The sequence below is a fragment of the Mustela lutreola genome, chromosome 5 (genome assembly GCF_030435805.1).
Source record: "Mustela lutreola isolate mMusLut2 chromosome 5, mMusLut2.pri, whole genome shotgun sequence".
NCBI classification, from domain to species: domain Eukaryota; kingdom Metazoa; phylum Chordata; class Mammalia; order Carnivora; family Mustelidae; genus Mustela; species Mustela lutreola.
Window position 1 is genome coordinate 40,733,127 of NC_081294.1, and position 27,118 is coordinate 40,760,244.

The 27,118-nt window shown below is 39.0% G+C and overlaps 1 protein-coding gene across 5 annotated transcripts in view; it reads right to left on the bottom strand.

Annotated features, from left to right (window-relative positions):
- Positions 1–27,118, bottom strand: part of HTR4 (5-hydroxytryptamine receptor 4) — a 183,224-nt gene that overhangs the window by 102,684 nt on the left and 53,422 nt on the right. The window lies entirely within an intron of this gene.

Consider the following 27,118-nt stretch of genomic DNA (forward strand, 5'->3'; position numbering starts at 1 on the left):
TATTGTTGTTAATCTCTTACTGTGCCTAAGGTACAAATTAAACTTTATCATAGTTATGTACCAGAGGAAAAAACATAGTATCTATAGGGCTTGGTACTATCCACAATGTTGGACATCAACTGGGGGGTCTTTGAATGCATTCCCCCATGGGTAAGGGAGGATTACAATACTCAACAAATACACATTGTTAGGAAAACGTCATGTTGAGGGATAATTTTCCCCCATCGGATTGGGAGAACACTAAGTTTGCAATCATTTGAGCTGGTAAGGATGTGCTGAAAGGCCACTCACAGGACTAGCGGAGGGAAGATACAGTGGCAAAGCTTTGTGGATGTTCTTTTGGCCAAATCTTTGAAAATTCTGAATGCATATTTTCCACGTATCTATTCTAGGGAAATGTTTAAACACTTGCTTAGGTGTAGAAGGAGGTGTGTCACTGTATTGTTTATTAAGAACGAACACCAGGGGTGCCTGGGTGGCACAGTTGGTTGAGCATCAGACTCTTGGTTTCAGCTCAGGTGGTGGTCTCAGGGTCATGGGATCGAGCCCTGAGTAGGGCTCTGCCCTCATTGTGGAGTCTGCTTAAGATTCTCTCTCCTTCTGCCTCTCCTGCTCATGCTCTCTCTCTCTCTCTCTCTCTCTCTCTCTCTCTCTCTTGCAAATCAATCAATCTTTTTTTTTTTAAGAGTGAACACTTAAAAATAGTATAAATGTCCACCATTCCAGAAATGATTCAATCACAGTACTTTGATACTTAAATATTGTGCAGGTGTTAAAAAGAATATGAAGGAGGGGCACCAGGGTGGCTCAGTTGGTTGAGCATCTGCCTTTGAATCACGTCATGATCCCAGGGTCTTGGGATCGAGCCCCAAATTGTGTTCCCTGCTCAGCAGGGAGCCTTCTTCTCCCTCTCCCACTCCTCCTGCTTGTGCACTCTCTCTTTCCGTCAGATAAATAAATCTTTAAAGAAAATAAAAAGAATATGAAGGAATCCACATATCTGTAATGACAAGTATGCAGACAGGCACTGGGTTGATAAACAATGGAATGGGGGGGGGACAGTGGGGTGGGGGCAGGAAGAGGAAACTTTTTTTTTAGGAGATTTTGCTTGTATTGTGTACTTGAAGGTGGGTCACAAACACACAGATATTCTTTCATTTTTTTCAGTAGCTTTTGCTATATTTGAAATATTTTACTTTTAAAATGAAAAAGATGTATGTATGTACTTATATGTTTCATATATAAACAATAAAATCATAAATAAAATATTAATGAAATAATATCTACCAGACACATGGTTAAATGAAAAAAATCATAGACCAATACACATACCATAAAAGTCTGAAGGGGGGAGGGGGAGGGAGGGAGGGGGGGCAAAAGTCTGAAGGAAAATAAAAACAGAGAAAGAAGGAGAGATATGTATGCATATATATAAATTCAGATGTTATGGCCATTAGATTGTACAACCAACTGTTAATCATAAATATTTTGGGGTACCTGGGTGACTCAGTTGGTTAAGGGTTCGATTCTTGATTTTGGGCCAGGTCACGATCTCCAATCATGAGATCAAGCTCCACGTCAGGTTCTGAGCTGGGGGGCGGATTCTGCTGGGGATTGTCTTCCTCTGACCCTTCCCCCCCAACAAAAATAAATGAACAAACAAACAAATAAATATTTTGGGCAGGGAAGTGGAGTGTATTGGGAGATTTTTCTATTTGGAGTGTTACTGGAATTTTTTTTTAAGATTTTATTTCTTTTATTTGACAGACAGAGATCACAAGTAGGCAGAGAGGCAGGCAGAGAGAGAGAGGAGGAAGCAGGCTCCCCGCCAAGCAGAGAGCCCGATGCGGGGCTCGATCCCAGGACCCTGGGATCATGACTGGAGCCGAAGGAAGAGGCTTTAACCCACCAAGCCACCCAGGTGCCCCCATTACTGGAATTTTAAACTACAAGAATATGTTTCTGTGTTCCTTATTACTGCTCCCCCTCCTGCGAATCCCATCTTCTCCTGCACTGTAGCAAACTCACAGCTTTGTCATGTCACACAAGAAGGAAGGTTAAGGTACTGTTCCTGCCCAACAGGTCATACATGAGAGCGTTGATTTCTCTCAGCAGCTGGACGTGAGCTCTGTTCTAACTAGAAAACAAATAAACTCACTCACTCATCGATGCCTCCCCAAGGAATGAGAGCTTAGCTATAGGCTTATGTTTGTTCACTTGTTCATTCAACCATCCCTCTGTCTAGCCAGCCACTTGTACATGCACTCAACAGAACATTTGAGGATCTCCTCTATTTCAGTCCCTGGGAAGAGAAAGGAGGCATGGCTCCTTCCCTCCAGGAGTTCAGAAGCTACTAGAGTAGATAGACATGAACCCAGTAAGGGCCTGTATTTAAGATAACAGCTGGTGGGGAAGCTATGAGAAAAGGTACGCACAGTGGTGTTGACCCCAGTGGAAGATCAGAAAACACTTTCCTGAGGCAGTAATAACTGAGCTGTGATTTGAAGGAGGAACAAAGTTGACTGAAAAATGGTGGGATGTGCATTTGGATGGATGTGCAGCAGTGAGAATAACATGGTATCCTCCAGCAGTTGGAAGAAGACCAACGTAATGGGAATGCAGGGAGGCACTGAGGCACCATCAAATGAGGCCAACAGGGGCAGACTGCGAGGCAACTGGATGCTGGGCTAAATATTTAGGTCTTCATCCTGACTTCAGTGTGGAGTCACAAACTGTTTTTAGAAGGTTGGCGCTGGGGGTGACCTCATCAGAGTTGAATTTTGGCAGGTCAAAGTGTAAAGGGACAATTGTAGTTTGCTATTGGGAGGCTTTTTTGTTTGTTTGCTATTTGTTTTTGAGGATGGCCTTTGGCTGTCCTAATTTATTTATTTATTTATTTTTTAAATTTTATTTATTTATCAGAGAGAGAGAGGAGGAGAGAGCAAGCACAGGCAGACAGAATGGCAGGCAGAGGCAGAGGGAGAAGCAGGCTCCCTGCTGAGCAAGGAGCCCGATGTGGGACTCGATCCCAGGACGCTGGGATCATGACCTGAGCCGAAGGCAGCTGCTTAACCCACTGAGCCACCCAGGTGCCCCTGGCTGTCCTAATTTAAAAGCCTCTTTCTTGCAGGTACATCAGTCAACTGATCTAGAACATGGTTCTTAATGAAAGAGGTGCTGCCCCATAGAGGCTGTTTGAGGGATGTGTGGGGCATTAGGTCCTAGTTATGACTGAGGAACACTAAGGGGGAAGGTGTGAGGTGACATCACAATATGAGAGCCAACCTCTCATTTAAAAAAAAAAAAAAAATCATTCCACCTTTTCTACAATTTTAGAGTCCTACCAGCCATTTGGGTAAGTGAAAATTTTGTATAGAACTTAACTCCTTTTCCATGTAAACACAAATAATTTTTTGCATGTTAGTTTATATTCACTCAATGAAGGGAAGATTCTGCTTTCATTTTGTTCAGAGCAAGTACTGTCTACATGTCACCAACAGCAATGCCACTCACAGTACTGGAATGTCCAGCACATCACGCCTGGCCTTTGTTGGTAGTTGCTGCATTCATGGGGATTTAACACACAAGGGGCAAGTGTCTGACAGCTTCATACAGGTTTATAAATGAGCCTGAGCACTTATATAATGGGATACATACTCTTTTATCATAAATCACTTTTTTATATTCCAATTAAGGCATTATGTGGAAAATTATAAAATCATGTCTAGATTATATTAATCATGGATTTCATTTCTGCACAATCAAGGTGCATTTTAGATATTTATAAAAGGGCAGGGTAGGTGTGCCTGGGTGGCTTAAGTCAGTTGAGCGGCCGGCCCTTGATTTCAACTCTGGTCATGATCTCAGGGTCCTAGGATCGAGCCCTGAATTGGGCTCTGTGCACAGCGGGGAATCTGCTTGAGATTCTCGATCTCTCTCTATAATAAATAAATAAACAAGTCTTTTTAAAAATAAATAAATAAATAAAAATTTAAAAGGACAGGATAGTGGTTGATCTGATATGACTCAGAATCACTTGTCTAAAATGGTAAAGTAACTTTCAAGAGCTTGACTGTTTCCTCTTCCTGAACTTCAGACGTCTTGTCTTAGATGAATGCAATGAAGTGTTCCTGATTTATCAATCCTGAACGTGCACAGCTAAAGAGCAGTGAATGTCAAAGGTTGAAAACAAGAGAGCAGAGGCAGAGGCAGCACACTATTTCTCTATCAAGAAAATTAGGAAGATCTGCTCTAGCTTCAAGCTTTTTTCATTCACAGCCCAGAAGGATTTTAACAGCTATAATACACATCTTCCATGAAAAGTTGTATTTCATTATCTTATGAATATCTAATTTGACAGTATTTGCAAATCAAATTTGTTGGATTCTGTGTGTGTGTGTGTGTGTTATTTTTTCCCAGTGTAATTTATGGAGTAGAAATGCTTCTATGCACTAGAAACTGCTGAGAAAGAAAAATTAATTTTGTGGTAGCTTGAAAATAAATGCTAGGCTGCAATATGTAAGGTAATGTAATATACTGTAATGTGATCTAATATAATTAGGGCAACCCCCTAGGGCTGAAACTGGCAGCTTTCCAAGCCTTCAGGCCTCCTTGGCCTCTCAGCTTTAATAATGATGGGGTAAAGAAGAGTTATCACTATCTGAGTGCCACCACGTGCGGCAAAGAATGCTGTTTGTGAAGTATTAGCTCATTTGTCACAACAAGCCTATGGAGATAAGTGCTACTACTGCATCCAATTTTTAGATGAAGAAGCTGAGGCACAAACGTTTGAACTGATGTTCCCAAAGTCACACTACAACAGTAAGTAGTAAATTCAGGATTTGAACCAAGGTGTCCCTCAGTCCAGGACCAATGATGCACTGAGATGAATGTTCTAAAATGTTGAAGAAAATTTAATAACCAGTGGCATAGCTTCTGAAGATAATCTAAGTTAAAACAGGTCATCTCGAATAGAGATGAATGTAAATGCTTACCTCTTAAAAAATGTTCTGATGACTCCTTTGAGATCTACGAGTTCCTAAACCCGTTCTCCTCCACTGAGCTTGTGCTCCATCCTTCCTCAGTTACTCACACCAATGTTCAATGCTTGAACTTTTCATTACTGATAACTCGAAGCCCCAACAAATATACTTTCAAATATCTCATTTTCCAACCACTTCCTGTCTTCAGAACTCATCCCATTAGCACTCTGACTCCACAATGCTTTGACTCTCTCAGAATATTCAATCCATTGACCCAAACAAAACCTTTTTTTCTTATCACTCACCCTTATCTCCTTTGAACAAGGCACACCCTAACCAGGTTATAGGATCTTAAAGATATGGATGCTAAAGTTTCTAGAAGTCTGAAGATAACCTGAGACTTGTGCTGGAAAATGATTAACCAAAGATACTCGGAAAATACCTAGATGGGGTTAACAAAAATAAAAAGTGGCCTTTGAATTAATCCCTATGTCACAGGTAGAGCAGTTGAGGAAGTGAAGATTTCAACCCGGAGGCCAAAGGACCGAAGAGAGGTGCTGGGGTAGCTAACTCTAATCTCTGAAACACCAGCAGGCAGCTCTAAAGAGTGGGACTGGGTTCTGTGAGGGGGAAACATGGGAAAGTATAATTCAACTCAACTCAAGATAGAATAACAAACACTTCTCATTTTATAAATTCAATCCACTTGTATAGCGAAATGCTTTATTGAGAAGGTTTCTGAGAATGGGTTCTCAGTCACTATGTCAGTCAGAATGGGCTAGACTATACTCTGATAACAAATAACTTCCTATCTTCAGTAGTTTAGAAGAACAAATGTTTATTTTCACTCACTAGACATATCCGCTGTGGGTAGTCAGGGAGGCTCTGTTCATCACGTTTGCTTGTGAACCCAAATGATGAGTAGCCATCATTTTAAATTTTGCCCGTTGCCATGCCAGAGGGAAAGAGAACTCAAGGAATGGGGGAGTGCATGGGTGTGTCACAAACTTGGAATAAAATGCTACTGGAAATGACTCACATCACTTCCATTAAACAGTTCACTGGAAATAACTCACTTCCATTCGACAATTCACTGGCCCAAATTAGTCACATGACCCCATCCAGCCATAAGGGAGGTGGGCTACTCAAATCTACCATGTGCCCAGAAGGAGGCGAGCACCATAATGAGCCCCACAAGCAGCACAGTGAGCCGAGGCATTCCTCATGGATCCAGCGGAGACCCGTGACATTTGAGTGTGGGACTTTTCATTCCTACCCTAATCTTCAGAGCTGCAGGGCAATTATACATTGCCCTGCAATGCCTCACAGTGTAGTCAGCTCCCCCAAACCACAGGGGTACAAGAAAAGGCTACAAGACTTGTCAAATCACTACGTTGTACGCCTGAAACTAACATTGTGTATCAGCAAGAAATTAAAAAAAAAAAAAACACTAAAATGTAGCATTAAGTATAAGAACACTCATATGTCCTATTTTTTCATTAAAGAAAATAGAAAAGGTTAGAGGAGTATAGGTCAATGACCCCATAGAGGCTATTCCTTTATCTAACAGACTAGAGGAATGATAAGCCACAATGCTAAGTTTCTACATGGATCCCCTTACCACACTGAAATACACAGAACTTGGCACTGTGGAACCCTTTGCAAAGTGCAGCCAGATCTTTAGAGAGAAAGAACTAGTTCTCAAACCAGTTTCATGGCCCAGCACCGAATTTTATTCAACTAAATCAGACCCAAACATGCGCTGACTCTTACTGCTCCATCACTGCTTCTCTTTTCTACACACACAAAAAAGTCAATTACATTATCTCCCTAAGGACAGACAATGATCAGATCCATCAAACAGAAAGCTAAGCAAAGGATTTCTATTGGGAGAAACCCTGATTGCAAGATACGCAGTGCTACTAAGGTTTCTTTACAAAAACCAGAACCCGACTAGCAGCCCCCCATTCCACTACAGACTGAAAAGCAAATGGTTAGGAGAGAAAATGATTTACTACTATTCACCAGAGCCCATGAACCACAGACTAATCACTGATAGATACAACATCTGAGGAAAGGCAAAGATGCATTAAAAGCTCTCTCCCTCTCTCTCTCTCATATATACACACAGATGATAGATTTAAAAAATTAACATCTGAATTCAGCCTTCAGTTAGCAAAACCCTTCCTGGCTATTCCTGTTTAAACTACATATTTCAGAGAGATTATATTCAGTGATATTATAAACAACATTTTCAGATAAGGAAACTTAGATCCAAAAAGATTAATTTCATTCGCTCACTCTTATCTAAGTTGGTCTATCTATGTGGTGCCCAGGAAAGCACCCGAATGGGTGGGGTCCAAAGTTGACTTTCTAGTCCATCAAAGTTGACATAATGGGGAAGGAACAACCTCAACACCCCACCAATGCTTCCCCATTGCTAGAGCTGATAATGGAATGCTGGGCTTGACGGAACATGAGTCCTGTAATTTATGGAACTTCTTGCATTCTCAGGGAAATTATTTATCTTTGACATTCTCTATTAAGTCACATTTCCACCCACCACAGAATTCATTTTATTTTTCATAAATCACCAAGTGACATAAAATAATTTTCTCTGGTTTCTGCTGTGAAAATATCCCCATGGTGGAGCTGATTATAACATCCCAAGAGAAAGCAAGCACTATAAGGATAACTAATGAGTTTGTCCACATGAGAGTTAATCATCAGACACCTTAGAAAATGAGCCAAATCATCTGTAGATACAATGGCTGGCTAGCTGATGGAACTGTGGCTCACTGGTCCAGTCAAGAGAAGAGCTTCTGGGGCATCTCCTCTCTCTCTTTCTGCCTCTACCTCCCCAACTTGGAGCCTTCTCACCTTCTCACCTTGTCACCTCCCTCTATCTCATCAACTAGGAGCCTATCTTTTTCACCAACTTGGAGCCACTACAGGCTCCTCTACACTCCAACTCTGGGATTAGTATTGCCTTTAATAAAAGGAGAGATTAGTAACCCTGGGTCAATTACGTAGAGGTCTAAACCTCAACTCAGCCTGCCTGTGACTCCAGTTTGGCTCTCTCCAAACACCAAAGCTGCACACTAGTTCACCAACTGGATTCCTTTCTTTTCCTGTGTCTGATCTCTGACTTCTTTCTTCTGTCTCCCTCTCTCTTTCTCCCTCTCTCTCTCTGGCTCTGTCTCTCTCTCTTTCCTCTCACTTCCCTCTCCTTCTTTCTAAATTATATGGGTAAAACGTGAACACATTATTCAGTTAACAAAACTGGATTAGCAATAATTAATCATGGCCATGTGTTGACAGAGATCAGGAACAATGGGGCTTCTTATGAACTGCTGGAAGGAGCACAGCCATACTGGAGAGGATTTTGGCACAATCTAGTCAAGTCAAAGTGTTCACGCCCTACAAACCACTCCTAGGTACAGAACCTAAAGAACTTCACACAGATATCCAAGGTGACATCATTATTTATGGGATAGTTTTCCGTAATTGCAAAACACTGGAAATTATCTTCAACAGCAGGAGAACCATAAAAAATTATGATCATAGAGTAGCTGCCTATGCAGGAGTGAAAAAAAAATTAAACATGTCACTGTTGATACATTTTGCACATATAATGCTGAGTTTAAAAACACCAAGTTGTAAAATAATACACATAGTATATTATTTATGTAAACTTAAAAAGTTAAAACATATTAATATTTTATTAACGTATTAAATTTTTATGTTATTTGGGAATGTTTGCTTGTATACTAAAAAGTATAAAGAAATCCATGGGAACAATAGACTCCAAATCCTAAGCGGCAATTATTTCTTTGGGGGGCAATGTGGAAGAGTCAACTTATTTGTCATGCTTTATTTCCTAAACTGGATGACGGTACACAGGAATTTGTTCCATTTGTTCTACTATGTGCCATTTTGTTAGCTTGACCTACTTCATAATAAATTATAAAAAAATCAAACATTTCAAATAGACCTTAAACTCACTTTGACTCTTACCCAATGCCTAATTCCCAACACATTCCAGCGGTATCTACTACTATTATTAGTTCTTTTCTACCCAATACATATACATTGTTCAGACAAGTGGGTCTTTCTTTTTTATATAAGTGAAAACATAGCACCTATACTTTCAAGTAATATCATGTCTTGCTCATATAAATGTACATCCTTCATTAAAAAAAAAAAAACACATTTTCCCAGATATTTAGCATTTTATTTTTCTGAAGAGAAAGGTATAGTAAAGAAGAAAGCAGCCTTTGGAGATATGCCTGAGTTCTAGTTAACGCTTAATATTTACTTATGGCAAGGTATTCAAGTTTCCTATATTTCAGGGTTCTCATCTTTGGAACAGAGATAATGTTAAGTAACAGCCTCTTAAGACTGTTTGAGGATTAGATAAAGAAATCTGTGTAGAGCACGTAGAGAAGTTTCTGGCCCATAACTGGTCCTTGATAAATACTACTACCATTACTATTAATTTATAGCTACAGTCTATGCCTTACGAGGAAAGGTCTTTATGACAGCACCCGCACATCAGTTCATGGCCCTTTTCTAGAAGAATTGTGATGCCCCTGACCCACCCCTGCTACTTGTGCTAACCTTTGGAAATCAGTTGCCCTTCAAAACACTGTAGAACCCATGGCGATGTCCAGTCTTCTGGTTCCTGCACACCAAGTTCTATTTGTCCAGATTCTAGGCATTCTTTTCTTATAGAAGAATTTATTTTTAAAGATTCATTCATTCATTCATCCATCCATTCATTTGGGAGAGAGACAGAACAAGCAAAAGGGGCAGAGGAAGAGAATCTCAAACAAATTTCGTGCTAAGCCACAGCACAGGACATGGAGCTTAATTTCACAATCCCAAAATCACAACCTGAGCCGAAACAAAGAGTCAGATGCTTAACCAACCGAACCACTCAGACGCCCCTCTTAGAAGGGGCTCTCAGCTCTCAGCTAACTCATAGCTATCAGTTCCTATCAGTGAACCCGACAGCTATAGAAATACACTTACTGATTTACGTGTTACCATTCTTCCTTTAAACCTGGAGGCATGGACATAGCCAACCTTTCTTACATGCATTCTCCAATACTTTATGTTAAAGAATATGTCACTTTAGGGGCACCTGGGTGGCTCAGTGGGTAAAGCCTCTGCCTTTGGCTCAGGTCATGTCTCAGGGTCCTGGGATTGAGCCCCACATCGGTCTCTCTGCTCAGCAGGGAGTCTGCTTCCCGCCTCTCTCTCTGCCTGCCTCTGTGCCTACTTGTGATGTCTCTCTCTCTCTGCCTGCCTCTCTACCTACTTGTGATCTCTGTCAAATAAATAAAATAAAATAAAATAAAAAGATAAAGAATATGTCACTTTCAAGTAATTTGTTTCCTCATTGTTGTTGGCAATTTGCTCCAAATTCATCACATCATTTCTGTGCATTTTATACTTGCACTTAGCAATTTAAAATATCTATTTCTTGCCTTATATAAAAGGTGTGAATTGCATTATTCCCCAGTATAGGGGAGATTCAGAACAAAAGCTCTAATGCCAGCCAGGCTGGAGTTAGAATCCTAGCTCTGTCATAGGCTGGTCATGCACCCCAAGAGAAGCATGTTAGTTTTCTGCAGCCACAGAACTATTTCACACTTAATGGCTAAAAACCACACTTATTCTTCAGCTCATAGTTTTAGGCATGGTGTGACTGAGTTCTGCACTCAGGATCCCACAGGCTGAAAATAAGACTCAAGGAGGGCTCATTGCTTGTCTCTTTGGGCATTCAGGATTCTCTTCCAAGCTCCCAGTGGTTGTTCACAGAATCCAGATCCTTGCCGTAGAAGAACTGAGGCCCCATTTCTAGCTGCCATCAGCTGGGGCCACTCCCGGCTCTGAGAGACTGCCCTTATTTCGTGCATGGACATCTTCAAAATCAACAGGATTTGGAAACAGGAAAAATGGAAAAACAGGGGTTTTTTCTCTCACATCAAAATCCTCTCACATTTCAAATCTCCAATTTCCCTGCCTCTTACCTCTAGACCAAGACTTAAAGGGCTCATGTGATTCGGTCAGGTCTCCCTGGATAATCTCTCGATTTTAAGGTCAGCTGACTGAGGACTCTGATCACATCCGAAAAGCGTCTACAGAAGTGTAGAGGTTAGTGTTCCCCTGAGTACAGAGGAGGCGTGTGTCCTCCAGAAAACAGGAAATCCCGGAGGACATCGTAGAATTCTGCTATTCATAGCAAGTCAATTTGATGCCATGAGCATCTGGCAAACGTGGGGACACTGGTGCTCACTAGGTAAGAAAAGTCAGTTGGATACAAAGAACTAATGATAAAAGCTGCCAAGTTCTGACTATGTTGAGGCTTGGGCTCCCTGTTTTCACCACTTCATCTTGGAGCAGCCATTTTTGAAATGAAGGAGCCCAGGACACTCTTTGGGTGACTGCTCTTGCCTTGTTCCCCAACAACTGCTCATTATATGAAAGAATGAGGCAAAGACTATTACCCCATCCTACAGATGAAGACACTCAGGCTTAATGATGACATCTATAAAGCAATTATCACAGGCTCTGGTGCATGCTCAGAGCTCATAAATAGTATATGCTGCCACCTTCACTTTTATATTAGAAAGCAGAACCCCAAAGCCTACCATAGCACCTACCACACACTCTTCACACAGGCCACGTAAACACCATGGAGATGTTGAACACCTTGCAAGGCATGTCTGAGGGGCCACTGTTCCCTGGGAAGATGCTTGCCCACTGTTTTTGGCTGCCTCTGTAATACGCCAGGGAGAGCTGCTGTTGAAGCCCTTATCCGGGGACTGACACACCACAGTCCATAAGTGTCCAGTCTCTTAACACCAGGCTAATGGTGGAATTTGCATTCCCCAGTGTAAAATGTATCCCTTCTAGCATTTGCATTGGATCTTTATTTTCTGGTTCTACAACTCCCTTTATCTAATTTTACCTGTTATTTATTTTAAAGCTTTTCACTGTATCTCATCTAACTTTCACGGGAGACTCGTGTTTGAAAGCTCTCTCAACCTTCCAACAGCATATAAAACATTCTGTGCCTATTAAACACCCTTCATTCTTTTCAAATGTCAATCCATCGTCAGCATAAATAAGGTCAGCAGGCAGTGGTATCCAAAGAGGTTTTAGATTTCTTCTGGTTCGAATTCTTCACTGCACCAACGAAAAAACTGAGGAATGGATTTTTTTTTCCTTTCTTTTTTTCTTTTTGAGGGGGAGCAGATGAGAGGACAGACAGAATTCCAAGCAGGCTGCCTGCCCAGCACCGAGCCCTATGTGGGGCTCGATCTCATGACCCTGAGACCATGAACTGAGTCGGACCATCAAGAGTCGGATGCCTAACTGAGTGCCCCAGGAAGTCATGAAATAGTGGCAGAATCAGGACTAGATGGGGTCCCCTCTCCCAGTGGCACACTCTTTCCAATGACGTGGCTCCACCTGGCACTTGGTTTATAGTCTCCAAAGCACTGCTCAGTGATTGGCTTCTTCACTGTGTGTGTGTGTGTGTGTGTGTGTGTGTGTAAGAAAACAAATAAATCATTACAAAGTGAAAATAGCTCATCATTGCTTACAAGTACTAGTGAGCAAGCAAAGATTCTCTGTCCTAATTCAATGGGTAGGCTGCCCTACATAGGTACTGCTAACACTGACCACTACCCTCCCTGTTGTTATTCCCTCCTTTCTAGGTGGCAGGACCTCAGTTTTCTTTGGGAGCACCACTGTGCCCTATTCCAGGAAGCTACTGTCTTTTCCAACCTCCCCTGTTGCCAGGGGTGACAAGATATAATTTTGATCAATAAGTAGAAGTCAGCTAGGGGGTGGGGAAGAAGGCTTTTGCTTCCCTGAACAAAAGGATGGACATTGCTGGGTTCATCCCTTTCCCTCTCTTCCCCTTGAACTTGAATATGATGTCTGCAGCAATTGCAGCCATATACAAGGGACAACAAAAATGGAAAGCTGGAAGGAACACGGATCCTTAATATTACTGACCTCCTTCGCCAGCCCTGACATACTGGTATTTTTATTCAGGACAAGAAACAGCAAGTCAGAAAACAACGTGTGATCATACCTAAAGGCACAGCCTGAGACACATCTAGGTTTGAGTCCTGGATAGCTGCCTGACATTGAGAAAATTACCTGACTTTTCTGAGTGTCAGTCTTCCCAACTCACAGGATTGTTTTAAGATTAAATAAAATAATGCATGTAAAGTGCTTATAATGGTACCAAGGTACATTGCAAACCTCCAGAAAACAGTAGCCTGGTTAAAATCCAGGAATCGATTCCAAAATTATTTTATTATTATCCAATGTATAACCAGGAGCTCTATGCAGAGCGAATCTAATCGGTTAGCGAACACTCACAACTTCATACCTTAGATTGCTGCGGAAGGCACAATTGTCAAAACAAGACTATTGAATCTCCACCAAAGATGACCTCAAAACCCAAGAACGCTAAAGCCAGAAAGACTGCTTAGTGTTTCTCCAGCAAACATTTATTGAGTGCCAAATATATGTACAGCACCATCCTTGTTGCTGTAGACATATCAGTAAGTAAGTGAAATAAGACTCCTGTTCTTATAGTGCTTAAACTCCCTGAGGGCTTTCCTCCCTGAGTGTTTCTGTTATGACCAGGTCATTTTGCAGTGGAGAAAGCGGAAGCCCAGACAGGTGAACTGACTTGCAGATGCTAATCATACAGCGGTTAACGGCAGATGTCGGAGCAGAAGTCCAGCCCGCTGATTCCTACTGCCTTGATCTTTTGTTGTCTAGATCAGGATCCGCCTGGATCTAAACTTTTATTCCCCACCACACGGCATGCTTGGCCACCTATCACGATGATGGACAAACAGAACCTGATCCCTGCCTTCCCTTCAGTTCCTACACCCCCTCTCATTCTCTCTGCTTGGTTGTAATTCCTCAAGCTTGTCAAACTCATTCCAGTTTAAGACTTTTACATTAACTGTCCCCTCTGTCTGGTTGCTCTTCCTCCCTAGTGTTATTTGGAAGCATCCTTGCCATATTTAGGTCTCGATCTGAACGCTGCTTCATGAACGATCTCTTGAAAGATATCGCTCTTGCACAACCATTTGGAAATTTGGAAATTATCTTACGACTTCTTTTCCTCACCTGCTTGGTCTGCCTAAGAATAGGGACCTGGTCTGCTCTGCTCACTGCTGCATTCCAGAGGCCAAAACCATGCCTGGAACAGAACTGGCACCCGAGAAATAGTTGCCAAACATTAAATAACGCCTTAAACTCTACAAGTCTAGGCTCTTGAGGCCATCTTCATAGTATGAGCTGCGCTGGGCACTTTATGTCAAATGAATGAATGAATGAATCATGAAGCCGTTTCATAGCTAGCTTCATAGACTATAAAATGCAGATGAAATTTTGGAAAAAAGCTACTCCAGCTCTTTCACGTGAAACAGGAGGAGAGTGAAGTCAGGGCTTGCCTCAAGATCTAACTGACTGAATTCAGTCGATATACACAGGGGGTGAAGTTGGAGGTGAGATCTATCACAGGCCACCTACCTAAAAAGTTAGATGAATGCGGGATGAGGTAGCAAATGATGATTGACTATAACATGTTCTTACCTCTCTCACTTCTTCACTCGCTGCTGCCCCCAATCCTCTTAAACCTGTACTGATGCCTGAAATTCCATCAGCAATTATCCCTCTCTTCTCACCGGGGCTGCACACTCGTGACTCCTGACCCAAATCCAGCCCCCAGAAGATTTTTGTTTGTTCAGCACAGTGTTGATGAAACATTTGCACGTGAATGCCTTTGGGTAAGCAGACACTCTCCAGTTCCCCGACACCCACACTGTTCTCGATTATGTTACACCTGCCTGCTTCAGAAATTTATGCAACCTCCCTGGTCCCTGGAGACATCTGAGTTTGCCAGCTTTGTATTATGGCTCAGATGTAATTTCCCCAGCTGTCAGAGGTAGAAGACACTTGATGGTGTAATCCAGTTAATTTTGTGGCTTGGAGAGCAATACCTTAAAGACGTTTATAGTTGCGTAGGATATCAGAGGGAGAAGGAAATTTAGAAATCCATTTGAGTATGAGAAGAAACTGAAGTTTAGAAAAGACAGGTGACTGGTTTAAGGTCACAGAGCAAGGCAGTGGCAGATCTGGGATGGGAACTTGGACTGGGTTGTATCACATCGATGGTTGTATCACAGGGATGCTTTGAGGCTCTGAGGGTGGGAGAGAGCTGGGCGGTGAGTGTGGGTGTTTCAGAACATCATCAAGATTTCTGCCTGGGCTGAGCCCACCTTTCCAAGGCTTTTCCTCCCAGCAGAGCTCTGAAAGGTGGGATGCTTGTTCCTCCTGCATAATGATACATTTGTGCCTTCATCCTCCTTCACTAATTTGTATCTGTATCTTTTCTGTCACTTTATATAACTAATTACTGTTTACTCTTCCCAAGCAGGTTATGTGGGGATCCGAACTGTGGGAGAGAATGATGTTCCTTAATGAAGCCCTTGAAGAAACAAGACAGTCTGGAACAGAGGGAAACTCGGGCTGCAGAGCTCTCTTCTCTTGCCCAACCTTCCACCTGGGCTCCAGAAAAAATTCTATTGAGGAGTGAGCATCAGTAACTCAGCCTCAGCATCTCTCAGCAGGTATCAAAGCTGTGCTTGGAAAGCAGCCCCTCACCCCTCACCCCTCACCCCTCCACTTCCTCTCCAGACAGCACCTACCCCTGCAGGGGGATGACCACCCTGGGTTTTCCTAACTCACACCTTTCACTATCAGCCTCTCGATGCTACCGTTGACTAGATTTAAGGACTTTTGGAGTAATTTTAACCACATGGGAAAGCAGTGTGATCAGGCAGAAGAAATTTAAAAACCCAGACTCTTTAAGACTTGGAGCCAGCTCTTTTGCTGCCACCAACCAGCTCTGGGTCTCCCCTGCTAAACCATCCATCAGCTGTGGGATTGTAAAATCAACAGACTTTTCTCAGCATCTGTCTGATGTAACCACTGCACCACTTAGCATTGTTGATAAAGCTCTTCCTTAAAATGAAAAAAAAAATAATTCTAATTATGAAACATTTAAAATATTCTTAAAAAAATAGGGAAAATACGACTTGAACAAACAAGGATGGAATGACCAGCTGTCCAGGACTGAGCAATGTTCACTGGAGGAAAGTTCTCAATTCTAGGAGCAAGTGTGGGGCAGGGTTTTAGCTGCCTGATGGTTAAACTCTAGGACAATGTTGGACTTTGACAATGGGGAAAAAACAGATATCGCTAAAGCCTGCATCCTTTCACACTTCCTCCCCAGAAGTTACCTGTACACTAAAAGTTAGTATACACCATTCACTCATACGTGTTAGTCCTTTTATTATATATGTGTATAGACAAAACCAGAATACACTATTTTTTACATTTTTCTACATTTTTGCCTTTTTGGTTTATATATGTAATGGTATCATGTTGATTGTATCTTCTTTTATTCAGTGTCATCTTTGGAGATTTACCTGTAGAATTCACACTGATTGAGTTAATTCATCTTAATTGGTATGCTAACATGAATAAGCCACAATTTGTCCATTCTCCTATAAAGGACAGATAATTTTTTTCACTGTGCTGTCGTAAAAACAAGTTGCTATCAATTCCCTTGCTTACAAGTTCAAAAAATTCTCTAGGATAGAAATCTAGAAGGAGAATTTCTAAATTATCGAATGTGTGCTCCTTCATTCTGCTGCTTTCCAAAAGTTACATCAAAGTTTTGCAAAACATAGATGAAAATGTTGTCAAATTGTCCTTCAAAATCATTACACCGTTTCATCTTCCCATAGATAAACTTCCTGTTTCTTTACATTGTGCCAACACGTGGTATCTTTGATTCATTAATTTTTGTCAATACAATGGGTATCAGATGGCATCTCACTATATGATAGCATTTCCCTGCTTTCTTGTGAGATCATGTAGCTTTCTGCTTATTTACTGGTCATTCAGTTTTCTTCAAAGAATTGCCTTGTTTCTCATTTTCTGCTCAGGTTTGTTTTTTCTCTTACTGTTTTGTAAGGACTCTGTATTCTGGGTGCTTAAACTTTGTTAGCTATTTGGTTTACAAATAATTTCTCTTGTTTGTTTTGTTTTTCTCACTTTTTTTTTTTTGTATGTCTGCCATAGAGATGCTTGAATTTTTATGTAGTCAAATACAATGATCTTTTATTGTTGAATATGATTTTTGTGTTTCATTAAAGATGTTATTCTTATCTGAATACTATACTCTTCCCATCTAAAATGCTATTTTCTCAGGACTTTAGTCCTACCTGTTTATATTACTTCAAATCATTACTATTATTCTTATTTTATTTTTATAGAATAGCAGAACAAATATTTGTTTAGCATTAGCCATATGTTCATCAAATAATCTGCTTAATATTGCTTTTTGTATTTTTACTTTCTGGCTCAGTTTCCTTCTTAAATTTCACCCTTAATACTTAAACAAGGGGCTGCTATATAATAGCTCTCAGTCTTATTTGAAAATGTGTTTATTTCTGCATTACATGTTAAAAAAAGAAGAAATGGATAATGGATTTTACCACATGTTTGTTCTGCATCATTTCATCTGGTTTAATTTTTACTCTTTAGACTGTTGATATGGTGCATTACACTGATACATTTTCATGTTGAAACATCATTTTATACTCAAAATAAATCCTAATAAATTATGGTATACAATTCTTTAAAAAAAAAAAAGGAAAGAAAATGTGTTTATTTAAAAAATGATATTGAAAGATTTTTAATTGGACACAGATGCCCAAATTAATATTTATTTTCTCTCAGCTCTTTGTAGATAATAGTCCTGTGTCTTCTGACCTCTGTTGTTGCTGAAAATTTGCTGCTGCTCTACATATACTTATTCTTCCTTCTGATAACTTTTGCTCTTCTGTGGATCTTTGATATTACACAGCTTCACTGAAATAGATTTATAAATAGATTTACTTGCATTTTTTTCTACTTAGGACTCATTATGATTCCTTTACATTAATATTCATCTCTTTTTCATCAATTCTGGAAAAAATCTCAGCCATCAATTTCTTTGAATATTGCTTTTCCCTCATTCAGCCTATTTATTTTATGTCTCATTTTAAAGTCCATTAATTATTTCTTCTGTTCTCCATGCTTTTTAAATTTTCAGATATTCTCTATGACTGTGCTACAACTGTGCTAATTTCTTCCCTTCTGTCTTTCAGTTCATTAATTCTCTCTTCAGCTATAATTTATCTCACATTTATTTTTCCCTTGAGGATTTTTAATTTGAATTACTGTATTTTTCCTTTTCTTTTTTTAATCTTCTTTGAATATTTTATTTTTTTTAAGTTTTATTTATTTTTAAAATTTCTTTTCAGTGTTCCAGAATTCATTGTTTATGCACCACACCATGTACTCCATGCAGTACGTGCCCTCCAAATACCAACCACCAGGCTCATGGCGAGATGGAGAGGAAAAGGGAGTTGGGGAAAACTGGAGGGGGAGATGAACCATGGGAGAATATGGACTCTGAATTACTGTATTTTTCTTTTTAGAAGTTCTATTTGTTATTTTGGCTTGCACAGCAAAGGAAACAATCAACAAAAACTAAAAGGCATAATATGAGCACTGAGTGTTATACTGAACTAATGAATCAGTGAACATTATATCAAAAACTAAGGATGCACTATACCTCAGCTAACTGAATTTAAATTTAAAAAATGCAACAAGGGAAATGCAGCCAAGCACAAATTCAAACAAAACAAAATAAAACAAACAAAAACAGAAACAAAGAAAACTAAAAGTCAACCTACTGAATGGGAAAAAATACTTGCAAATGACATATTCAATAAAGGATAAGTATACAACATATATAAAGAACTTAGAAAACTCAATACCTCAAAAATGAATAATCCAATTTAAAAATGGCAGAAGACATGAATAGATATGTTTCCAAAAAAGACATACAGATGAGGCACCTGGGGGGCTCAGTTGGTTGAGTGACTGCTTCAACTCAGGTCATGATCCTGGAGTCCCGGGATCAAGTCCGGCACTGGGCTCCCTGCTCAGTGGGGAGTCTGCTTCTCCCTCTGACACTTTCCCCTCTCATGCTCTCTCTCCCAAGTAAATAAATAAAATATTAAAAAAGAAGAAGAAGAAAAAGACATAGAGATGGCCAACAGACACATGGAAAGATGCTCAATATCACTAATTGACAGGGAAATGCAAATCAAAAACTACAATGAGTTACCACTTCACACATGTTAGAATGGCTAACATCAGTAATATAAGAAACAAGTGTTGGTGAGCATGATTTTCTTACATGTGGAATTTAAGAAACAAAACAAACAAACAAAAGGGGGAAAAACAGAAATAAAGGGAAACCAAGAAACAGACTCTTACCTATAGAGAAAAAAGTGATTACCAGAGGGTGGTGGGTGGAGGATAGGTTAAACAGGTGATGGGGATTAAGGAGTGAACTTGCTGTGATGGGCAACCGATGTTGTATGGAAGTGAGGAATCTCTAAATTGTACATCTGAAGCTAATAGTACATTGTATGCCAACTAACTGTAATTTAAGTAAAAACTTAAAAAAATTATTTTTTTAACAATAGAAACTCCAGTGCAAATGTAAATTGACATAATTACTTTGGAAATCAATTTGATATATTTTTTAAATTTAACTATAGCTGTGGGCACCTAGGTGGCTCAGTTGGTTAAGCATCTGCCTTCAGTTCAGGTCAAGACCCTGGGGTCCTGGGAACAAGCCTTGCATCAGACTCCCTGCGAAGCAGGGAGATTTTTGTCATATCTGGCCTTTATTATGTTCTCCCTCTTCTTCTGCTCCTCCCCAACTCATGCTTGCTCTTGCTCACTCTCAAATTAACAAATTTTTAAAAATTTAAGTATAGCTGACATACAACATTATATTAGTTTCAGATGTGCAATATAATGATTCAACAATTATAAAATGCTCACTATAGTAAATGTGTTACCATCTGTTAGTATACAAAGTTATTGCAGTATTATTGACTATACTCCCTATGCTGTACATTCTACTCTTGTGACTTATTTATTTTACAACTGGAATTTTGTACCTCTTAATCTCCTTTACCTATTTTGCTCATCTCCCCATCCCCCTCCTCTCTGGCAACCACAGTTTGTTCTCTGTATTTATGTCTATTTCTGGTTGGTTTATTTGTTTTGTTTTTTATATTCCACATATAATATATGGTATTTATCTTTGTCTGACTTATTTCATTTGGCATAATATCCTCTAGCTCCATCCACATTGTTGCAAATGGAAAGACCTCATTTTTTTTAATGGCTGAATAATATTCTTTTGTGATTATATGCCACATCTTCTTTATCTATTCATCTATCAATGGAAACTTAGGTTGCTTCTGTATCTTGGATATTGTAAATAACACTGCAATAAACATAGGGGTGCATATATCTTTTCAAGTTTTAGTGTTTTCATTTTCTTTGGGTAAATATCTAGAAGAGGAATTACTGGATCATATGGTGTTTCTATTTTTAATTTTTTGAGGAACCTCCATACGGTTTTCCATAGTGGCTGCACCAGTTTACATTACTACTGACAATATACAAGGGATCCCTTTTCTCCACATCCTCACCAACAATTGTTATTTCTTGTCTTTTGACATTAGCTGTTCTGAGTGATATGAGGTGATATCTCATTGTGAGTTTCATTTCCATTTTCCTGATGATCAGTGATATTGAGTATATTTTCAAGTGTCTGTATGTTTTCTCTGGAAAAATGTCTATTCAAGTCCTCTGCCCATTTTTTATTGGATTATTTGCCTTTTGTGTGTTGAGTTGTATGAATTCGTTATAAATTTTGCATATTAACCTCTTATTGAATGTATTGTTTGCAAATATCTTCTCCCATTCAACAGACTGTCTTTTTATTTTATAGATGGGTTTTCCTCATTGTGCAAAAGCTAATGTTTAGTTTGTTGTAGTCCCAATTCCTTCTTTTTGCTTTAGAGTCAAATTGCTTAGAGAGTCAAATTGAGAAAAATACTGCTAGGACCAATATCCCAGAGGTTACTGCTTATGTTATCTTTTAGGAGTTTTACAGTTTCAGGTTGTACACTTAGGTCATTAACACATTTTGAGTTTATTTTTATTTATGGTATTAGAAAGTGGTTCAGTTTCATTCTTTGAATATACTTGTCCAGTTTTCCCAAAACCATTTATTGAAGAGATAATCTTTTCCCATTGCATAGTCTTTCCTCCTTATAAGATCATTGATCTTATAAGCATGGGTTTATTTCTGGACTCATCTTCTGGCCCCATTGATTTATGTGTCTATTTTTATGCCAGCACCATACTGTTTTGACTACTATAGTACTGTAGACATCTTGAAATCTGGGATTGTGACACCTCTAGCTTTGTTCTTCTTTCTTAAGACTGCTTTGGCTATTTGGGGTCTTTTGGGGTTTCCCACAAATTTTAGGATAATCTGTTCTAGTTCTGTGAAAAATACTATTTGTATTTTGATAGGGATTGCACTGAATCTATAGATGGGGTAATATCACTATTTTAAGAATATTAATTCTTCCAATCCATGGTCATGGTTTATCTTTCCATTTATTTCTGTTGTCTTCAATTTCGTTCATCAATGTCTTACAGTTTTAGGAGTACCTTTCACCTCCTTGCATGAATTTATTCCTAGACATTTTAATCTTTTTGGTGCAATTGTAAATAACATTCTTTTCTTAATTTCTCTTTCTGCAATTTCTCATTAACAGTGTATAAAAACAGATTTCTGTATATTAATTTCTTATTCAGCATCTTTATTGAAGTCATTTATTCCAATAGTTTTTTTGGTGGAGTCTAGGGTTTTTTATATAGAATATCATGTAATCTGCAAATAGGTATAGTTTGACTTTTTCCTTACCAATTTGGATACCTTTTATTTCTTTTCTTTGTCTGAGTACTTTAGGTAGGATTTCCAGCAATATGTTGAATACATGTGGTGAGAGTGGACATCCTTGTCTTACTCCCTGATCAAGCTTTTCCCCACTTAATATCACCTTAGCTGTGGGTTTGTCATATCTGGCCTTTATTATGTTGAGGCATGTTCCTTTCACACCCACTTTGTTTAGAATTTTTATCATGAACGGTGGTTTGATTTTATCAAATGCTTTTCCTGCATCTATAAAGATGATCATATAATTTTTAACCTTTTATTTTGTTTTTTTTAAAGATTTATTTATTTTAGAGAGAAAGAGAGAGAAAGAGCATATGCAGAGGGAGAGGGAGAGAGAATCCAAACAGACTCCTTGCCAAGCATGGAGACCCATGAAGGGCTTGATCCCAGGACACTGAGATCATGACCTAAACCAAAATCAAGAGTTGGAAGCTTACCAACTGAGCCAGCCAGGCACCCTTATCCTTCCTTTTCTTAATGTGGTATATCATGTTGATTGATTTGCAGATACTAAATTACCCTTACATCCTTAGAATAAATCCCACATGATCATGGTCAGTGATCCTTTTAATGTATTACTGAATTCAGCTGGCTAATATTTTGTTGAGGATTTTTGCATTTATGTTCATCGAGAATATTGGCTTGTAACTAAATTTATTCATTTCTTCTAGGTTTTCCAATATGTTTACATATAATCTTTAAAATATTTTTTATAGGGCACCTGGGTAGCTCAGTGGGTTAAGCCGCTGCCTTCGGCTCAGGTCATGATCTCAGGGTCCTGGGATCGAGTCCCGCATCAGGCTCTCTGCTCAGCAGGGAGCCTGCTTCCTCCTCTTTCTCTCTGCCTGCCTCTCTGCCTCCTTGTGATCTCTCTCTGTCAAATAAATAAATAAAATCTTTAAAAATAAATAAATAAAATAAAATATTTTTTATAATTATTTCTGTTTCTGTGATGTCAGTTGTAACTTCTCTTTAATGTCTGATTTTATTTGAATCCTCTTTCTTTTTTTTCTTGATGAGTCAAGGTAAAGTTTTATCATTTTGTTTATTTCCCAAAGAACCAGTTCTTAGTTTCACTGAGCTTTCCGACTTTCTAAATTTATTTCTATTCTGATCTTTATTATTTCCTTCCTTCTACTAACTTGAGCTTTGTTTGTTCCTTTTCTAGTTCCTATAGGTGAGAGGTTAGATTGTTTAGTTGAGATTTTTCTTGTTTCTTGAGGTAAGGCTATTATCTATTTTGGCTTATCCTTTATCATGGTGTCTTGTAATTTTCTTAGGGTTTTGATTCCCATTTTAAAGTCCTATTGATTTAATTTTTAATTTTTTAAAATTCTTACTGATTTTAAAGATTATTTATTTATTTGACAAAGAGAGAGAGATCACAAGTAGGCAGAGAGGCAGGCAGAGAGAGAGGGAGAAGCAGGCTCCCTGCTGAGCAGAAAGCCAGATGTGGGGCTTGATCCCAGGACTCTAAGACCATGACCTGAGCAGAAGACAGAGGCTTAACCCACCCAGTTACACAGGTGCCCCTGTATAACTGATTTTACACAATGATTTTGTAGTTTGTATCAAATTGGTCTACTATCTAAAGTTCTCAAAGTTAAAATCTTGCTGAGTTGGGGGTCTGCTGACTCACTGAAATTAACTTTCCTCTCATATATTTTGCAGTTCTGGACTGTAAACTCATCTTTGCGGACTTTATCTGGGATAATTCTAGACCTCCTACATTCAGTATGTGTTTGTCCAGACAAGTTCTGAATTTTCTTCAGGAGGAGATCTTCTAGGGTCAATTTTATGACTTTTTCTTGGCTTGCCAGTTCCCAGACCATGAGAATAGTAGAAATTTGAACCCCACATCCACATTACAAAATTGGATTTTTATCACTTATTCCTGAATCTACTTTTCCTTCATATTTTGTTCTAGTCAACTGGTGAATAAACTAACATAGACTATCCTTAATGCCTCATATTTTCTTATTCTTTCATCCAAATATGTAAATCCTATGCATTCTATTTCTTTACTTTTTCTGGGAAATATCTACTTCTGTCCACCTCTAATGAAACTAACTTAGTTTTTTGGGGTTTTTGTTTGTTTGTTTTTCTTTTTTTGTTTTTATCTCATACATGAAATAAGCCTCCTAGTTACTCCCTTGGCTTGACTTGACCTCAAGACTTGACCTCCTCTAATTCATTATCTACACTGCAACCAGTCTGGTCTCTTAAAATTCAAATCTGATCATGTCACCCTTCTGCTTAAAAACCTTTGGTGCCCCTCCAATGTGACCTTCAAAATAAAACCCCAAATCTAAAATGAACTTCAAGGTCATTGATAGTCTGATTCATTTTAGGCTTTATCTCTTACCAATTTCCCTTCAATACTTCCAAATGACCAATTCCTCATTCATACTAAATTTTAAACCTACTACAATTCCCCAGAATATATTTTGAATATATTCTGGTGCCAACTTGTCAGCATGAATTTTCACACCTTTCCTATTGATGAAACTGTTTTTCTGCCATTATGCTTAATAGTTAAAGCATATTAAGTAATAGTCAACAACAATGGTCTGCTTTTTAAGTATTAGTGGAATTATACTCATTTGCTTATATTCCAGTCACATCATATATATTCCTAATAATAATATATTTTATGTCCTATAAGCATACTGTCAATGACCAATGTAATAATAGGATCCTCACAAGCAGATAAATGCTTGTCTTAACGCAAGTGAACTCAAAGAACTAGCTTCTTAGTTGATATAATTAGAAATTATAAGAGTAATAGAATGAGGTTAAAAAGGCCTTTTCCGGTTCAGATTTCTGTAACTCTGTGTGTGTGTGTGTGTGTGTGTGTGTGTAAAACTACCTGGTACAATAGTAGAAGCAATTCAGTGGGAAAATTAATGAAATCGTAGAATATTGGAGCTAAAAGAGACCTAAAGGATAATTTAGCTCCATAGATTCTCAAACTTGTTACTAGCCAGGAAACTTTTTCAAAGAAAATCCAATATGCAAGACAGATATATGTGGATTTCCTTTAGCTTATTTTAAGGTATAGGATTCTGTAGCCCTAGATAGATGTAATCCTTCTCTACTTCACTAGAGGCAAAGGCTTCACAAGGCAAATTTAAACGTCATTGATCTACCCCAACCAAGCCACTGTGCAAATGGAAGAATTTGGAAACCCAAAAAGGCAATGATATACTCAAGGCCACATAATCAGTTGGAGGCAAAGGTTGCATGGACCCTGAACTCCTAAGTCTCCATCAATTGCTATGGCTATAGGTCCTATTTTTTACAATAATTTCAACCCAATCTCAGAAAGCCAATCGAATTTCTCATTTCTCATGTTCCACAAAGGAACTAAGGCTATAAAGCAACAAGTTTTCCCATGGATGTTCCCCAGAAACTGTGGCAAAAGATCGTTAATCATTGCAGAAAATTACAAAACTAAAGAAAAGCAAACACAAAAAAGGATGGAAACCTCCAGAAATCCCACCTGGAACAAATAACCGATGTTATGGTTTCTCTGTACAAACAATTTATTTAAACCAATGGGATCATACAGGGGATATTAATCAGTATTTCTAGTTGCAAATAGCAAAAATCCTCTGTAATTTAGGCAGAAAAGATATTTATTAAAGGCGTTAGAAAGTTCTAGAATCTCTAAGAAGATCAGAGAGTCAAGGTTGGAGTCAACCCAACCAGATAACATTATGGGACACTCAAACAACATTATGGGACAACTCCAAAGAAAATTCCACCACGACCACCACCACCACTCCACTGGGCACAGATGCCGCAGCTCACACTCCGGACTCTGGAGTAAGCATCACAGCCAATGTCCCCTTGACTGTCCTCCAAAGCCAGATCCTCTGCTCTCTCCCAAAGCCAGAAAATGGATTTCCCATGGCATCTGCACCATCACATTCCTCTCTTCCAAACACTTCACTGACACAGGCCTAAATAGCCCCCAGGGCACAGGACAAATTCTACCCACAAGATGCAAAAAATGCCCCAAACACAGGAAAGGCGTTTGAACATCCTACGATACAATGAAATAATATTTCAATCAGTTGAAGTTTCCATATACAGGTTCCCCTCACTGTCCAAAAGCAGAGTGTTCTTATGAAAACTTCGGTAAATTCAAATGCTCTTGGTGGCGCCCCTCACTGCTGTCCATGCATGCTGCTTTCCTACAGGACTTGCTGCAAAACCAACACTGAACGGGATTTTCGCTTTTTGCCTTTTTTCATAAAAACCAGAATCCTCTTCAGATTTCTTTTGGTTAGCGAAAAGTAACGCAGATCTTTTGCAAAAGTGAAGGGGCATAACACCAACTTAAAAAAGGGGAGGTATATCTGTATTTTGGTTGCTTTAACTTGTAATGATATCATTATGTTAATTATTGGCCTGATAAGATTGACACATCAACCATTCTATATGAATTAGCTGGCTGAAAGCGATTACTGTGAATTCTCTACGTAATGAATAATTCAATTTGTCCTTTCCTGTCCCTTTATGTGAGGAGTGAGAAATAATTTCTAGATTTTCCATAACCCCTCTCCACCCTCTGGCATCCTCAAAAAATTGCTTTACAAATATTTTCCAATTTCAATGATATAAATTCTAAAAATGATACAACCTATTCATAAGGATAAAAATCCATAAAACTGTGGGCTGCATGAGTAGTCAGAATAGTGACACACTTATTTACTGCTGTGACTAATAATCATTGCAACATCGCGTTTTCATCTCTCTGCGTTAGTTAAAAATATGGTACAGAAGATCAGTTGCCTCAGACACCAATCAGCAGCCCACCGACTTCCAATCAAAGTCTGTGGCCACAAATCTATTGCAACATATGGTATTTGTGCTTCTATTAAAACCTGGAGCAGCAACTGGGGACATAGTAATTAAGTACATGCTAATCAGCAGTCTAACAAAGCAATGTATAGATTGTAGTTACCCGATGCCCATTTTAAGTGACAAGCACAAAATGTGAGGAAGGACTTTAGGATGTGATCAAAACAGCCTACTAGTCTCAGAATATTTCCCAAGAAATCTTTCCTTTATTTTTTTTTTAACTAAAATGGTATAATTACCACTAACTCATTAACAAGTAATCCTG